Here is an 18,210-nt window from a genome sequence, read left to right on the forward strand (position 1 = left end):
TGGATTAAGTAGTTTTTGTGGTGTAAAAATGGTTTTATAGCTGGACTATTAAAATTGACCCAAAGTTAAACCGTTGTACCCTAAGCTATGTGCAGCCTTCATGAAAATAGGAAATTATTCATTTTTTTCAAAAGTCATCAAACCTCAAGATTGTTTTTTTTTTCTGCAGTTAAAACGGTGCCTGGGTTATTTTTTGCCTGTAAGTCAACAGGAGCTTTAAATGCCACATCCCAGATGATCACCATATCTATCCCTTTACAAGCAGTTTAAACTCATGTTGTGATGGCTAGTTCTAACACAGGAGTGCCCAAACTCTGTCCTGTAGGGCTGGTGTCCAGCAAAGTTTAGCTCCAACCCCAATCAGACACACCTAGGCTAGCATATCAAGCTCTTACTAGTCTTTTTAGAATCATCCCTGCAGGTGTGTTGAGGCAATTTAGAGCTAAAATCTGTAGGAGACCGGCCCTTTAGGACAGAGTTTGGACACCCTTGTTCTAACAAGAAAACACATAAAGATCAAATCATCTTAAACTGATTTCTTGAAAATGACTAGTTCACTTTACTCGAACATCCTGCACAGTCACTAGACTCCAATCCAATTGTTCACCTTTGGGATGTTGTGGAATGAGAGACAAATTTGCAGAGAACACAAGATTTGCATCGTGTTCCAAATCAATCCTCTGAGCAGTTCAGTTTAACCTAGAATGCTGTCTATGTAGGCAGCAGGCGGTGAGGCAGCTCAGTTCCTATTGGAACCGAGTTTAAATGCCTTTTTAATAGTCTACAGGGGGTCTTGTGATGTAAATTTGATGTCGGTACACTGTGTGAGAGAGCGCGATGGGAAAACAGGAATGTCGAAGGGTTAATGGAGGCTCACATGGAGACTCCCTGTAGTCCTGGAGAGCACTTTTTGTGTAGCCCACGGGCAAAAGACAGAGCAAAAGTGTTAACCGTTCTGCCATCCTGTCACATAGGATCTGCCTCATTTACAGCCATGTACGACGTTTCTGAAAATGACACAGCCCAAAGAGCAAAAAAGACGAACAAAGAATCGGAGAAGGAGAGCGATAAAAGGGAAAGCGATGTGCGTATGGGAGTTTTAAGCATGTTTTATATAGTGTGCGACTGTGAATGTAGGAAACGGATCTCTCCTGGGCTCTTTAAAGATAATAGGACCATCTTCAACCTGCCACGTTTCCTCTTCACACATGCTTTTTCATTGACTCATGCATTCAGGCCCTCTCTCACTCGTTTCTCTTTCTCTCTAATGGGCCAATCTGTCCTACTCTTGCTCAGCTGCCCAGGCTACTCTTTGAGTCGCGACGCCGTTTGATGAGAGATTCGCCGCAGACAGACCACTGACCCTGAACTGATCTGAGATACACTCCAGTTCACTGGTCATTTCCCAGGCTGTTCTGGGAAAAGGTGGCAGGGGGCGATCTGTCTGCCTCATGACCAGTGCGGGACAATACACAACCCTCACCTTATAACTATGGACTTCAATCTGTAGCTAATGGCGAGGCAAAGGTTAATTGATCCACAACTGGGATTGCGGCTCCGTCAGCAGAGGAGAACTGTGCCAATAAATGATCCTAAGCAAGCCATTTGTCATCATTTATAAAAGGTCAAAATGTTCCTCCTTCCTCACAGGGTGGATAACTTAATAAAATAGCCTTCCTTTTTTCAAATAAGTTATGTGTTTTAAGTTAAAATCCCTTCAGTAGACCTTGACCTCTTGGCTCATTGATCAGTATGCAGGTGCGATTGCGCAATCAACGTTCTTCGAGAAATGAGTTGAAATTAATGACCCATAGGGGGAGCTGTGTGATATGGGACTGACCGTATAATGATTTATTTTCGCATAGAGAAAGCATTGGCGACAGGCAGGGAAGGGAGCAGAGTCTGACATTTCAAGTTCAATGGACACTACAGGCAAAAAAAAAAAAAAAAGCCATAATATTCAGCCTACGGTATCTGTCAAAGTCAAAAACTGTTTTCCGAAAGGTGGAAAAAGTTACGCTATAATCTATTCATTAGCTCGACTACCTCCGTTCATGTTGTTCTCCCTCCAAGACAAGCACAAATGGTTTTAATTGGCTGTGCAACGCAAATGTATATGCACACTCTACCAAGAATGCCACCGGTTGCATAATTTCCAAACTGACTCTTCTTTAAATCCTGCAACCTCAGTATTCTACAAACAGTAAATTTGCACTGATGTTACATTTTTTTTATTATTATACTGGTACAAATATATATTCAATTGGTGCTAATGGCCTCAGTACATCACAACAGACCTCAAATGATTCCAGATTATCAAATGTCATTGAGCATAAAGGCTGATTTATACTTTTGCCTGAACTCTGCGGACTGCACGCACCTCATGAACAGACGAGGATTTTATATTTGACACATTCGCCATTATGAATTTCTTTAAAACGACCGGGGGCGGTCAAAAGAAACCCACGGTAAAGTCAGACTAGGAAGTTTTCAGAACTATGTCATATCCTTCATCTCTGTTTTTTGCAGACAATGTTGTTCTGTTGGTTTTATTGAACATGGACCTTCAGCATGCTCTGGGGCAGTTTGCTGCAGTGCCATGGCAGGGATGAGAATCAGCACCTCCAAGTCCAGGGCCACGGTGCTTCACCAGAAAAAGGTTGTTTGTCATCTCCAGGTAGAAGGCAAGTCCTTACCCCAGGTGGAGGAGTTTAAGTATTGGGGTTTTATTCACGAGTTAGGGAAGGATGGAACATGGGATTGACAGGTGGATCGGTGCAGCGGCAGCAGTAATGTGGTTGATGTATCAGTCCGTTGTGATAAAGAAGGAGCTGAGCGGAAAGGCAAAGCTTTCAATTTACCGGTCAATCTACATTCCTATTCTGACCTATGGTCATGAGCTTTGTTTCATCACTGAAAGGACAAGATATTAGATACAAGCGGCCTAAATGAGTTTCCTTCCCAGGATGGCAGGGCACACTCTTTGGGATAGGGTGAGGAGTTCTGTCCACAAGGAGGAGGTAAGAGTAGAGCCGCTGCTCCTCCACATCGAGAGAAGTCAGCTGAGGTGGCTTTGGCATCTGTTTTGCATGTATCCTGGACGCCTACCTAGGGAGCTGTTCCAGGTATGTCCGACCAGGAAGAGGCCTCAGGGAAGACCCAGGACATGCTGGAGCGATTATGTCTCTCGGCTGGCCTGGGAACGCCTCGGATCCCCTTGGAGAGGCTTGAGGAAGTGTCTGGGGAAAGGGAAGTCTGGGGTTCTCTCCTAAGACTGCTGCTTCGGATCCTCCTGGGGGAGCTGGAGGAAGTGTCTGGGGAGAGGGAAGTCTGGGGTTCTCTCCTAAGACTGCTTAATGAATGAAAGAATTAATAATATTCAAGAATTTAACTTTTTTTTATAATGGAAATAATTTATTAATTTTCTTTTCAGCTTAATCCTTTATTAATCTACTTATACCCAATTCACCTATAGTGTCTTAGACTTGTGGGGGAAACCGAAGCACCAGGAGGAAACCCACGCCAACATTGGGAGAACATGGAAACTCCACACAGAAACACCAACTGATCCAGCCAAGGCTCGAATCAGTGACCTTCTTGCTGTGAGGTAAAGAAAGAAATAACATTTTAAAAAGTACACTTACTAAAATATTTTGATGCTTTTTATAGATTTAGCCCACTCCACAATTCACACATTACTGTCTGGCTAGTTTGTGTCCTCTGCTTTTATGCTAAAAAGGCAATAATAGTCCAACATTCCTGATTATTATCAACAATAACGCCAATAAAAACAGGGCATCAGTATATCGTAAACCGGTTCAAATATTCTTTTCTAGTTATCAAAGTGTTTGAATATTTAATCAATTCCATGCGTGTCCACTAAAAAAGATCAGAAGAGCATTTTCTTCCATATATTAGTAATTTATTGAATACAAATGAATAATTCGATTCACAGAGTTCTGGTATCCTCAATGCAATGTAAGAATTACATTCAGGAGGTACGCAACAACATTCATTTCCTGATACAAGCGTTTATACGCAGTTAATATTAACAGGTAGAGTTTAGTGGAATTCGTCACTTGTCAGTCATTTTCCAGTCCTCCATTGGCCGCACCCATACAGGAACATATGTCCTCCTTCTAAGAATTCTCTGCACAACATTAAAAAGCATAGGAATTTCTTCACTGCACATAGTTTATGTTCAGTTTCAAACCATCTCTGCTGCAGAGCTCAAGTTATTTTTATATCACCTTTAAGCAATACAATTGCAACTGTTTAATGAAAAGAAAAACAGACAAAAATAATCTAGAATGATTGAAGTCTCGTTCATGGTGTGCACTGATGTGGTGTGGTTAAGTCTAACCTTTTAGACAACCAGCAAGTGCTGTATTTTTAAATATGCTAACTAGCTTAACATGCCCTTTTCATGCAGCTTTACGAAAGAACATGATAACCAATTTTTAATTTTTTTTCCCTAAGTTAAAATGGCTATGCCAGACTACCTGCTACACTAACCAATAAAAGCCAGCTTGTATAGTCCATGGTAATCCGTGCTATTTTTTTTTTTTTTTTTTAAAGAAGAGTAGTATTAAGTCATCAAAAACACCCAACTTGTTCAAAATAAAGTATAGTATAATTGACTTGAGACCTTCAGATTTATGGCAGAAGGTCTGGCATTGTCACAGCTTTTATTGGCAAGGACAGCCCAAGTCTGCATGCCTGACTGACATGCAAAATGACCAATCGTTTAAAGCTGCGGTCACACTGCACTTTTCTCCCCATAGACTTCCATTGATACGCACACGAATGCGTCAGACTGGAAATGCAAGTTCATGCGTCAAGTTTTGCAGTTTACTGTGGTGCAAAGTTCAAGCTTGGTGAACTCTGACCTGTGAAATCACATCACTTGACAGCTTGAGACCAATCGAGGATCAAAACATGACCTCTCTGGACAGAAATGTTAAAATATGGATCAATCGCTCACTTTTTTAAAATGTCTAATCATCTTGTTTAATCCCAGACCTTTTCACAGCACCATATGGCAGAATTTTGCATGCTCAAACTCGAGTGCGACCGCAGCTTTATTCTGTGACATGATTAAAGTTTTACAGTAGGTATTCTTAAAGCAATACCTATCTATGTTTTCACATTAAGTCCCTTAAAGAGGAACAGTTATGCAAAATTCACTTTAATAAAGGGTTTAAACACAGCCGTGAGCCAACAGCGTGTGAATATAGCCAGCCTCTAATGGTAAAAAATAAAGTAATTCTATTTTTATATTCACATTTCATGAATGCAGAAACTCTTTAATTGACATTCTCCCTTAGTTCATGTCATCAGAGAGAGAAAGCCCTGCTCATTACTGACGATCTCTCCCTCATTAGCATAGACAGCCCTGAGTGAGACACAGCTGTCTGCCATTAGAGTTATACACATCATACCTGCTAAGGATAATATTAGTGACAGTCTCCACAGACTGCCTTCTTCTGAGCTACTTGTTTTTACATTTTCAGTTGTTTTTTTTTGTTTTGTTACAGAGATGATGTTCTGAATTTGCCGATATGCTGATGCGCAAGCATTTGTAGCCCCACCCCCCCTTTTAAAATAGGTCTTGCACAATCTCATCTGAATTTAAAGTGACAGTCACTAAAACGCCACAGTTTAGATCAAAGCCTAAAAGGAGCAGTTTCAAAAAGTCATAAAAAAATATTCATTGGGTATTTTGACATCAGAGAATCATTTACATAAAAAGCATGCACCTGATCCCAAAAAGTGCCCCCACTTTGGCATTTGGCATCTAATGGTATTAAATAATAATAATAATAAAAAAAAAAAAATTATATATATATATATATATATATATATATATATATATATATATATATATATATATATATATATATATATATATATATATATTAAAAAAAACATGCATAGCGTAAATGTCCAATATAAAAACAGCTTATGAATTTGAAGCACACACTATTAGTGTCATCTGCCATATTCAAATTAAATTTTTTGAACAAATCAAAATATAACATGTTCTTGGCAGCAATTTCACCTTGCCTTTCCGGTAATTGTAATGAAGGTGGCCGCATCGGGAAGGAGGTGGAGAATCGACAAACTAAATAATTTTAATGAGTAGCTTAAATAAAACAAACGGGTGGCATCTTCTCGAGGAGACTGCCGTCAAACTGAAAGCGTTCTCTCTTTCCCATCACTGGCGTCTCTCCTCCTTTTAGCTTCCAGGGCTCCTCCGTGAGACATAAGGCAAGTGACGCGTCCAGGTGTCCCTGATTATCTCACTCACGTCACCCGCCTCGTACGCACTACCGGCTCTCGGCCCCGCCTCACTCGCTACAGTCTCTTTTTTTCAGCATACTATCACATGAAGCATGAAAAAATATGAAGATGGGGGCTTTGAAATGGTATCATTTTAGGTGAAGGAAATATAACCAGTGGTAGTCATTTTACACAAGTAACCTTCAGAGAATGAGAATCTACTATGGCTTTACAGTGCACTTGCTCATTACATTGCTGACTTCTGTGAAAATTATTATGACAGCACGTTTAAAAGGCTCAATGATGGTCGAAATTACTCCAAAGCAAATGCCAATAAGTGCCTTCATGCCACTTTCAGCACTGTGAAATTGTAGGCAAGCAGCGGATTCACTAATGGATTTCATGGTAAAAACATATGGAGAGTTCAAACAACTGCACTTTTCCTGGTAAAAACTGAAGTAAACACACACTCGGGTTTAAAATGACATCCATCAGAGTTGTAATCCCCTCTGAGTTGTTCTAAAAATCTGACCTGATGTTGCCTGAGAGAAATGAGAGGAAAAAACAGCTTTCAATCAATACGCATGACCCATAAATGTTGTGACTCAGACTTCAAAACACAAACTAATAACACAGTGCATTTGTATTTCCTAACTGTACATGCACGGTAAAAACATTTCTGTTAATTAACAGTTTCCATATAGTTCTCTGTTTATTTGTGGTTGTGAATTGCATTATGAATAGCAGTTGTTGATCTCAGCTCTGTCGACTTTTGATATTGCAAATGCAACTCTGCAGTTTACAGTGTTGCCAGATATAGCTGACTTTTTCAAGCACAAAAGCTGCCCAAAACCAGCCCAAATACACAAATAACAACAACAAAAAAATGTTTTTATTTTATTTTAATTTAATTAAATCGAAATTAACCTAGTTATTTTAACTGTCATAATTTTTAACCATACAGCAGCCAACACCAGCAGTCATAGAACCACAACCAGATCTCATCGAAACACTGCCCCCCCCCCCCCCCCCCCTCTCACCCACACACTGCACTTAATGTTGGAGTATAGCTGCATCCCAAATGGTACACTATGCACTCATGCACTATGTACTTATGCACTTACACACTTAACAGTATAGTATATGTATGTAGTGTTGTCCCAAATGGAGCACTAATGTTTTATTACTACATGGAAATTCAAACCGTTTCCCTGATGTCGTTTGACAGTTGCTAAATCAGTGAAATAAATGACCAAACTATCAAATAATACCTGTTATGAGTACAACTGCATTCACCATCGGGAGGCGCTATAATCACTTTCGTGGGAGAATTTTGCTTTCTCAATCGAAAATAAATAAAGTTATCCAACATGTGCGCCCGATAGCTACGCCCCTTCCGCTACTTGAGCAAACCTGCGGTCGTTGAGTGCGTGAATTGTCCATCATTCCACACTTAATTTTACCGGCTGAATGAGTGCATCATCCGGGTAATTAAAGTGCACTTATTATTTTTAGAGTTTTCAGTGTGAACGCACTACTTACACTAGCTGCGTCCTATATGACACACTATACACTCTGCACTCATGCACTATGTACTTATGCACTTACACACTTAACAGTATAGTATATGTATAGTGTCGTCCCAAATGGCACACTATTAGTTTTTTACTAAGCGGAAATTCAAACCGCTTCCCTAATGACGTTTTACGGTTGCCTAATCAGTGAAATAAACGACCGAATTATCAAATAATACCTGCCGTGAGTGTAACCGCATTATGAGGGCTGAATGAGTGCATCATCCGGGTAATTAAAGTGCACTTATTATTTTTAGAGTTTTCAGTGTGAACACACTATTACACTATTTATACTACAAAATGGCATAGAATAGTGCAAAAGTATGCGATTTGGGACGCAGCTACTGTTTATACTACAAAATGGCGTAAAATAGTGCATAAGTATGCGATTTGGGACGCAGCTTATGTTTTACTTTCAAAATGGGGTATTAATTCATCCCATTTAGTGCTTTAAATTCTTTTAAACCTAATACTTAATTAGGCACTGCTTTTCAATCAGATAACACTTCAATGTTTGTTCTTGCTGTCAATTGTGGGAAAAAAAAAACAATAGATAAAGGTATCAGGATAACTGCTGTAAGTTTAACTGCAGGTGCTGAGTGATGCGCATGCACATAAAAGGGAGCCAGAAGTCAGATTTTGATACAACATTCCTTCACCTCCTCTTGCAGGTGGGCCCATGTGGTTTGAGCTATGCACTGTACACTATTAACTGAATGGAGTATGAGCACACAGTTATGTTTTGTTTAATAAGAAGCATATAAAATTTACGTTACAAAACCGGCCAAATTTTGTCAATCCATGCCATTTGTTTTACCCGCACAATCAAATTCAAAACTGCCCGGCAATTTATATATGAATTAAATTTAAACAAACTATATATATTTTTTTATAAAATGCTGATAATAGAAAATATTAGAAGGCACAACAAATGTACAATATATATATATATATATATATATATATATATATATATATATATATATATATATATATATATATATATATACATACTATAATATAATATAATGTAATATAATACAATAATTTATTTGTTCATAAATAAATAAAGGTTTAAATGAGCATTTTATACAAACAATTTAGAGAAAATGTCAGACAGGTGGGGCTTTAAAAATTGATCGGAGAAAGAAGTGGGCCCCGCAGTGAAAAAGGTTGAGAACCCCTGCTTTAAGCTGCATAGAAGTATCTTGAAAAATGTTTAGTCAAATAGTATGTAGTGTCATCATGGCAAAGATAAAATAAAGTATATATATATATATATATATATATATATATATATATATATATATATATATATATATATATATATATATATATATATATATATATATATATATATAATAGTTATTAGAAATGAGTTATTAAAACTATTACGTTTAAAAATGTGTTAGAAAAACACATTTTTGGGAGGGGGGGGGGTAATTCTGACTTCAACTGTAACAAAAATAACAACAACAACAAAAAAAAGGTTTTAAATAGCTGCAAGCTGTTTTAAACACAAGTACACAATGATTCTCTATTATGCCCAGTTAAATACATTTAATGAATATCTGTTAATTGTCACACGTTCAATCAAAGTTTCCATCTTGTGCCAAAATAAAACTCGTCAGGCTGCCCGTGGAATTCTATTATATGGTTCTGGAAACTATTTCAGGGTTTCAGGATTTGTCATGTCCACATTAGTTTTCATTTTCAGAGCGGGTAACAAGAGAAGAGAGGTGTCGTCACCGAAACACCTGCTGCCGCCAGACCGCACAAATTTATCAGGATCTCAGCTTAACCTTGGCTTTCTTTGGGAAACAGGCAAGTTGGTATATTTCACTATATCAAAACAACAGGACCTGAATTATTTGTCAGTTTAAGTGTATGCAGGAAGCCTAAAGCAGCCTATAGTTGTCAAAGTTTTGCTCCTTCTCTGACCTTCTTTTTACAGACGCCACTCCATGAATAGCATCTTTAGTATTATGCACAAAAAAGATATAATTTAATGTTACATTTGTCTGATTAGGTGGGTAAATGCAAATAGTGCATTGATTAAAGTTGCAGATCAGACTTTAAATCACATATTATGACTTTTATTCCAGTATTATGACTTTTATTAGAAAGCAAGACAAAAAATAAAATAAAATAAACAAGTAAATAACAGGATGAGAATGTGTTAAAATCTGAATAGTCTTAAAATCAGGGGGCTTTTCTTTTTCTGGATTTTAACTGTCGGTTGGGTTTAGGGAAGTGGGTGGGCAGGTCAATCAGTGTTTTTGAAAACACTATTGAACAGTCTTAAAATCAGGGGGCTTTTCTTTTTCTGTATTTTAACTGTAGGTTTGGTTTAGGGAAGTTAGAGAGTGGTTCAGTTGATTGGCCAGTCAGTCATTCAATCGCGGCCTCTGGTGGACTTACGTGAGAACAGCAAGTGTGAATGGCAATCATAAGAGAAATTTGAGATCTGAAAAAGCGTACACAGCGGTCTCTGGGGGATTCGCAAAAATAAAAACTGCAAAAAAAACACAACTTCTGGGATATATTTGGTGCTCTCTAGAAATGTAAATAGGGCTGCATTATCAGAATAAGCCTGGGTTGGTAATATCACTGTGCCGACTGCAGCCCTGGTATAGCAGCAAAGTTCTTTAATTATTATGCCAGAATGTGTAATAATGGCCAGTTTAGTTCCTAGCCATAATGGCTCAGAATAATGAGCCGAACTACATTGTGGATCCGTCAGCGCCGCTTCAGAGGCATTGCTCGCTGCAGAAGTTGGGACTAGCTCAACTTTTCAAACGCCGACAGAAGTGTCAGCCAATCAAATTGCTGTATGCAAATACACCTGCTAGACAGATGCCTATTGCGGACTGAATTTTATTGGCTGACGCTGCTATGACGATCATGACGATCACTTTAGCCCCAACTTCAGACACGCCTTCAGTCAAGCGTTGGCGCTGAAGCCCTGTGTGAATTGGGTGTTAGGGTGGATGGAATGCGAATTGGAATGCATAGTTTTTCATTAAATCATCTTTGAGAGCAAGAGGGCCCCCTGGTGGTTCATGCAGCGATGACAGACACTATTCTCAATAAAGCCAATCTGCTCCACTATACAGTTTTTTTTTCTAGCTGATGAAATAATCAGCTGCCGCAGCTCTTCTGAATAACATTAATGTTCCACAGGACTGATTTTGTGATGACGGCGACACCGGAGCGGCGAGACTAGCGATGTGACACTGTGATAAAAGGGCTGAGAGAACAGACACCGTGCCGTTATGAGCCTGAAATACCGTGACATTCTACAGTGGGACACAATTGGAGAAGCCGCAAGAGAGTAATTGATCCAATTACCGAGCTACTCTTGGGTAGCCATCCATCTGCATAGGAGATACAAAAGGTTACAGCGCTAGAAATGATACTGTGATTATGACAAAGATGCACGTCACGCATCTCCTAAGTGCAGCCAAGCATGAAAAGAGTTCTTTAGGTTAAAACTAAGTCGTGCTTGGACGTTTTTCGAGGCGTCTGCGTGCATCTTCTGCCACATGAGCTCCCTTAGTGAGAGGGAGAGGTTCTGCTTGGCATCCAAAGATAGCTCTGAATGGGCCAAACCCTCTGGCTTTCAGTCCCTGCCTGACTGCCTGAAAGTCACTGTGAATTATGCATCATATTTCTGAGATTTGCCCTTCTCGTCTATGCAAAAATAACAGTGGAGAGAGCGCTTAGAGGCAGACCTACACAATGTTCAGTGGAAACAAAAGACAGAAAGAAGATGATGTTGTAGACAGACCAAAATAGAAAGAGAAATGAAGCTTTATTTCTCTAAGCATAAAATAATCATACTTTTAACTATATATACTTTTCGAGAACATACATTTGAGTGGTATCAAAAAGCTTTAATAAGTTAAAGGGCACCTATGATGCAAAATCAACTCATGCCTGGAACACCTCCCTAGGTAGGCATCCAGGCAGCATCCAAAACAGATGCCCGAGCCACCTCAGCTGACTTCTTTTGATGTGAAGAAGCAGTGGCTCTACTCCGAGCTCCTCCCGGGTGACAGAGCTCCTCACCCTATCTTTAAAGGTGCACCATGCCACCCTGAGAAGGAAACTCATTTTGGTTGCTTGTATCCAAAATCTTGTCTATTCGGTCATGAACCAAAGCTTATGACCATAGTTGAGAGTTGGGACGTGGATTGACCGGTTTATTGAGAGCTTTGCCTTTCGGGTCAGCTTTTTCTTTACCACAACGGACTAGTACATCAACTGCATTACTACTGCTTCTGCACCAATCCACCCGTCAATCTCATGTTCCATCCTTCCCCCACTCGTGAACAAAACCCCAAAATACTTGAACTCCTCCACTTGGGGTAAGGACTTTTCTCCAACCTGGAGATGGCAAACCACCTTTTTCTGGTGGAGTACCTTGGCCTCGGACTTGGAGGTGCTGATTCTCATCCCAGCCGCATCACACTTGGCAGCAAACCGCCCCAGTGCATGCTGAAGATTCATGTTCGATAAAGCCAACAGAACAACATTTTCTGCAAATAACAAAGATGAGATCCTGTGGTCCCCGAACCAGACTCCCTCCAGCCCAAGGCTGCGCTTTAAAATTCTGTCCATAAAAATTATTGCAATGAGTCCAATATGCACTGAAAACAAGTTTGACTTATTGCCAGCAATGCAAACCAAAACTCCTACTCTGTTCATACAGGGACGTGACGGCCCTTAACAGAGCGCCTCTGACCCCATATTCCCAGAGCACCCTCCACAGAATGCCATGAGGGACACGGTCAAATGCCTTCGCCAAGCCCACAAAACACATGTGGACTGATTGGGCATACTCCCATGAACCCTCGAGCACCTTGGTGAGGGTATAGAGCTCCTCCAGTGTACCACGGCCTGGACAAAAAATGCATAGTTCATCCTGAATCCTAATATTTCTAGTCCAAATATCTAAAAATTCTTAAATCAAAAATCATTTTGTAGACAAGTAAAAAATATTGTGTTTTTTTTTTCAGAAATAATATCAATATTAAATGAGTTTTTCCCTAAAACATGCAAAATAATCTTATTTCAAAACATAAATAAGATTATTCTGCTTGTTTTAAGGAAAATCAGACTTAATTTTGACATGACAACAGGACGATATCTGTTGCTGGTCTAGAAAGTGCTTCTTGATTTCAGAATGTTTAGATATTTGGACTAAAAACTGGAGAAAAGCATTTCTTTTGCCGTGTATGACCACTTATATGAATCTCAAACATTAGTCAACAAATACTTAGTAAAAACTCTTGCAGACAAAGTAGTACTGATTTTTTTTTAGTTGTTGTTGTTGAGTGGATTACATAAACGTTCTTCTCCTTTCTTAACATTTGCTTTGTTTTATTTCTGTTCTCATTCAATTTTGTTTGTGCCTCCCTTGCCTCGACAGACAAAGCACTCCTGAGTCCATTGTATGCTTATTTTGGGAAAATCAGCTTTCTTCTTCTTCCGTTTTAAAATTATTTTTGCTAATTTACGTTTTAATAATGTAGCGTACAAAGCAGACAGGCATTTCTTGGAAAAAGAAGAAAGCTTTTCTTTGTCTCTCTTAGATGAAAGCTGAGCTTTACAAATGACTCTGTCGGAAAAAGAAAGAAAAGTAAAAGCCTTATTTAAGGAGACAGCTAATTTATTTCAGCTTCAAAAGTCATGGTTGGGTCCTGTAGGTCAGCGTGTAATCCAGACAGCATCATTAAAAACTAATAGTTCAAAGAGAAAAAAAGAGAAATGTGCATTTATTGTCTTGCACACACACAAAAAAAAAAACATTCCCTTGAAGAGGTGGTCCACTACGACATCATGTTTTATGCTTTAGTTCATATGTAATGTATATATGTGAACATAAACAATATCTCTAAATATATTACGCTCAAAGTTGATTGCAAAGGTAGACATCGGCTTTTACAGAGTTAGTTTAGCTTTACAGCAGACAAAGTTTAGGAACTACAAAAAAAATCAGCGGAGATAATGAGATCATAAACCCTTCAGGTTTTGTGCATACACCTGTGCAGTGAAGGGGCGTGGACAGAGGTGCTGTAATGTTATAGCAGAGAAAGCTAAAATGCCGTTTCCACAGAGCTTGTTCTGTTTCTGTATTTGGGCTTCGAATGGACACAACACAAAGAAAGAAATGCTTAAAATTTAATTTTAATTATGTTCCAGAGAATTATAAAAATCATATTATAAATATAATATAGCTAACATTTGACAAAAGACTTCCAGAAGCTCTCCCAGTTCAGTGCTGAATTCGGCTAAAAACTTCTCAAAGAAGGAGCAGCTCCAATCATATAGACCAGTGATGCTCAACCCTGTTCCTCGAGATCAACCTTCCTGCAAAATTCAGCTCCAACCCTGATCAAACACACCTGAACCAATTAATTAGGACCTGAACAGCACTTAATAATTACAGGCAGGTGTGTTTGATATGGGGTGCAACTGAAATCTGCAGGAAGGTCGATCTCCAGGAACGGGTTAGTCACGCCTGATATAGACAAAGCTGTGGATTGTGAGCCTGTAAGTAATTTAATTTGTTAAAATTGATAAATTATATGCATAGTTTCAAGCAATAACGATGTATTGTAGTAAGGACGTAAACACGAATTCAAACAATGGGAAATGCTGTTTGGCAATGTTAACAACTTAGCTACAAATTCATATTTATCGGTAAAACCAATGTAAACACCCGCAATCTTTAGCAGAGCTGCATAGCATAATATCTTTGGTCGCTGTGTGTCGCCTTAAAGACAGTGCCACCTCTGTCAAATCAGGGCCATGTTTGGCCCACATGCTTTATGTCAATGCTGGATGAATGCCTGCTGTACCAAATTCATGCCAAATCTTTGCCAGAATTCTTTGCTACCTGGGAATTATCTCTCTATGCGACCGCTTTCCCTGTGTTCATTCATTCATTCATTTTCTTGTCGGCTTAGTCCCTTCCAGCCGCAACCCATCTCTGGGAAACATCCACACAGACACTCATACACTACGGACAATTTAGCTTACCAAATTCACCTGTACTGCATGTGTTTGGACTGTGGGGGAAACCGAAGCACCCGTAGTAAACCCACGTGAACTCAGGGAGAACATGCAAACTCCACACAGAAAAGCCAACTGAGCCGAGGATCGAACCAGCAACCCAGCGACCTTTTTGCTGTGAGGCAACAGCACTACCTAGTGCACCACTGCGTTGCCCCACTTTCCCTGTGTTCTAAATCTATTATAACAAATACGCGAAAGATATGTGAACGTGTCATATTACTTAAACGTGCTTATAACCTGAATATCTGTGAAGACACTTGTAAGGTTTTATTTAAGAGAGCATGTTTTGTCTGATTCAGGCTTAAATTGATACAGCTAACAGTTACACTGACTGACAGTATTTATACAACGGCAAATCGGGTGCTAATAAAGGCGTGGCGCTACCTGGTTATGTGGAGCCGATCCGTAAATCAAAGCACATTATGTTAGTTGACCAAACAGAGCCTCTTAACGGCCGGCCTTTGGAAGAACCAGGAAATATGATAGATGCTTTCATGTTAGCAGATTAGCTGTATATAATTGAAGTAAGACATGTGAAAAAATAATGTGATTGTTTACAAATGAAGCATGTGTAACGGAGGCCAGCTAGTAAGTGGTGTGCAGGTAAACCTCTCTCCTCTTACCTCTAATGGTGCTCTAGTGACAGACGCTAGAGGCCATGGTCTTTAGCCTCCTTGTTAGAGCAACCGACTCCCATGCTGAAGGTCGCCGGTTTATACCAGCTCGGAATAGGTTGGGTGGCGTAGGACCGGCAGGGTTACATTGGTGCCGTGACCCGAATGAGAATGAGGTTTAGGGGGGTGAGTGTAACGGAGGCCAGCTAGTAAGTGCTGTGCAGGTAAACCTGTTTTACCTGTGTTTTGCACCCCATAAACACAACCAAGCCATAAAAATACACTCTGGACCACCTCTTTAAAATCTGCTTCACTCAAACAATAAGCATCACTGGCTTTGGATATAATTAACACAGAGCAACTGCAGTAATCATGCTTCTAAAACCCTGTGATGTTCTTAATTGCATATAGAGTGAGATGTGTGAGGAGAGTTCCTTTGAATATTTGGATCCATTAAAATTCCAGCTCAAAGGGAAATGTATAGATCCGGCAGAGTACACCACATCCTCTGATGAGAATATGCACATTCATGCCTGCATAATAAAAAGCTATTTCCCCCTCGACAGCATCTGAGCGCACTAGTATGGATGTGTTTTTTGTCTCGCCGATGGGCTGGAGCTGGTTTTGCCGTGTTTTGGGTGAAGTATGTCGTTCCCTGAGGCCGAGTAGTCCTGAAAGCACATTCTTTCATCCGGGGCCATCCTTCAGGAATCCAGAAAGAGCAAAGTCATTGAGTTAATAGCAGGATGACATGAAACGTGCATTTTCTGCATGTTTTGCATCCCAGCTGCTTCAAAAGACTGAGGAGAAACGAAGACTCGAGACTTGGCACGCCTGTAGAAAGCAAATTATGTATACATATAGGAGACTAGGGATGCTTGTCACAAGTTCAGTTTAGTGTATTTTTTAGCGTATGGTTATTTTTCTAGGTCAGTTTCTCTATTGGCACATACATTAAAAATCATGACTTTGCAAATACGTGCAAGTTTGTCCTGCTGATGTTAAAGTGCACGTATACTTTAACAAAATTTTAATGAGGATTAGTTTTGTCCGCAAATTAACGGTTTTTCATATTTTGTCATTCAAAGTTTGTTTGCTCATCCATTTTCTTTTCGGCTTAGTCCCTTTTTTAATCTGGTCGCCACAGCGGAATGAACCGCCAACCTATCCAGCGCATGTTTTACACAGCAGATGCACCTTTAGCTGCAACCCATCACTGGGAAACACCCATACACACTCATTCACAAACATACACTATAGACAATTTTAGCTCTGACAATTTTAGCTCACCCAATTCACCTATAGCACATGTCTTTGGACTTGTGGGGGAAACCGGAGCACCCGGAGGAAACCCACGCGAACAGGGAAAAAACATGCAAACTCCACACAGAAACGGCAACTAACCCAGCCGAGGCTTGAATTAGTGATCTTATTGCTGTGAGGCGCATGCGGTACCCAGTGCACCACTACTTTGGGTCATTGTCCGGCGGGAAGATGGACCGTCGCCCCAGTCTGAAGCACTCTGAAGCAGGCTTTCATTCAGGATGTCTCTGTACATTGCTGCATTCATCTTTTACTCTATCCTGACTAGTTTTCCAGTTCCTGCTGCTTCCTTCTGGCCATTCTCAGATACAGACCTGATTGGTGGATTGCTGCACAGATGGTTGTCCCTCTGTAAGGTTCTCCTCTCTCCACAGAAGAATGCTGGAGCTCAGACAGAGTGACTATCGTGTTGTTGATCACCTCCCTGACTAAGACTCCTCTCCCCTGATCACTCAGCTTAGATGGCTGGCCAGCTCTAGGAAGTCTCCAGCTCTAGGAAGTCTTCTGGCCAGCAGAAATTTATATGTAATCTTTCCCAGCCTTGTGATTTGAGACAATCTTGTCCCGTAGGTCTACAAACAATTTTTTTGTCTTCATGCTTGGTTTGTGCTTTGACATGCACTTTCAACACTGGGACCTTATACAGATAGGTGTATGCCTTTTCAAATCATGTTTAATCAACTGAATTCACCACAGTTGAACTCCAATTAAGCTGCTAAAACATCTCAGGAATGATCAATGGAAACAGAATGTACCTGAGCTCAGTTTAGAACTATACGACAAAGGCTGTGAATACTGATGTACATGTGATTTTTCAGGTTTTATGTTTTTAATAAATTTGCAACAATTAAAAAAATAATAATTTTTTTACATTGCCATTATGGTGTATTGTGTGTAGAATTTTAAGGAAATACATTAATTTAATCCATTTTGGAATAAGGCTGTAACATAAAGAAGAGTTCATGAAGCGCTATGAATACTTTCCGGATGCACTGTACACCAATCATCATCGCTGGTTGATTATGTCTCCTGTCCTAGCCTCGAACACCCCCTACCCCCCAAAAAGAGAGGTGCTATAGCTGAGAGAGACACTGCTCACATAAAAACTCCAGTGCTTCAGTGTTCTCAATTTTAGTAAAGCACATTTTATTGTCAGTAACGGTTATGACGTAACGGGGAAACAGTAATAAAATTGATTACTCATTACTGAAAACACTATCGCAGTTAGTAACACCATTTATTTACAGCACCTCTATTCCATCACTGCTGATAAGCAACATGAAATTGCATTAATAATATTAAACAACTGATTCAAGTAACAATGAAATCAAAGA

Source organism: Danio rerio, chromosome 19, assembly GCF_049306965.1.
Source record: "Danio rerio strain Tuebingen ecotype United States chromosome 19, GRCz12tu, whole genome shotgun sequence".
NCBI lineage: Eukaryota > Metazoa > Chordata > Actinopteri > Cypriniformes > Danionidae > Danio > Danio rerio.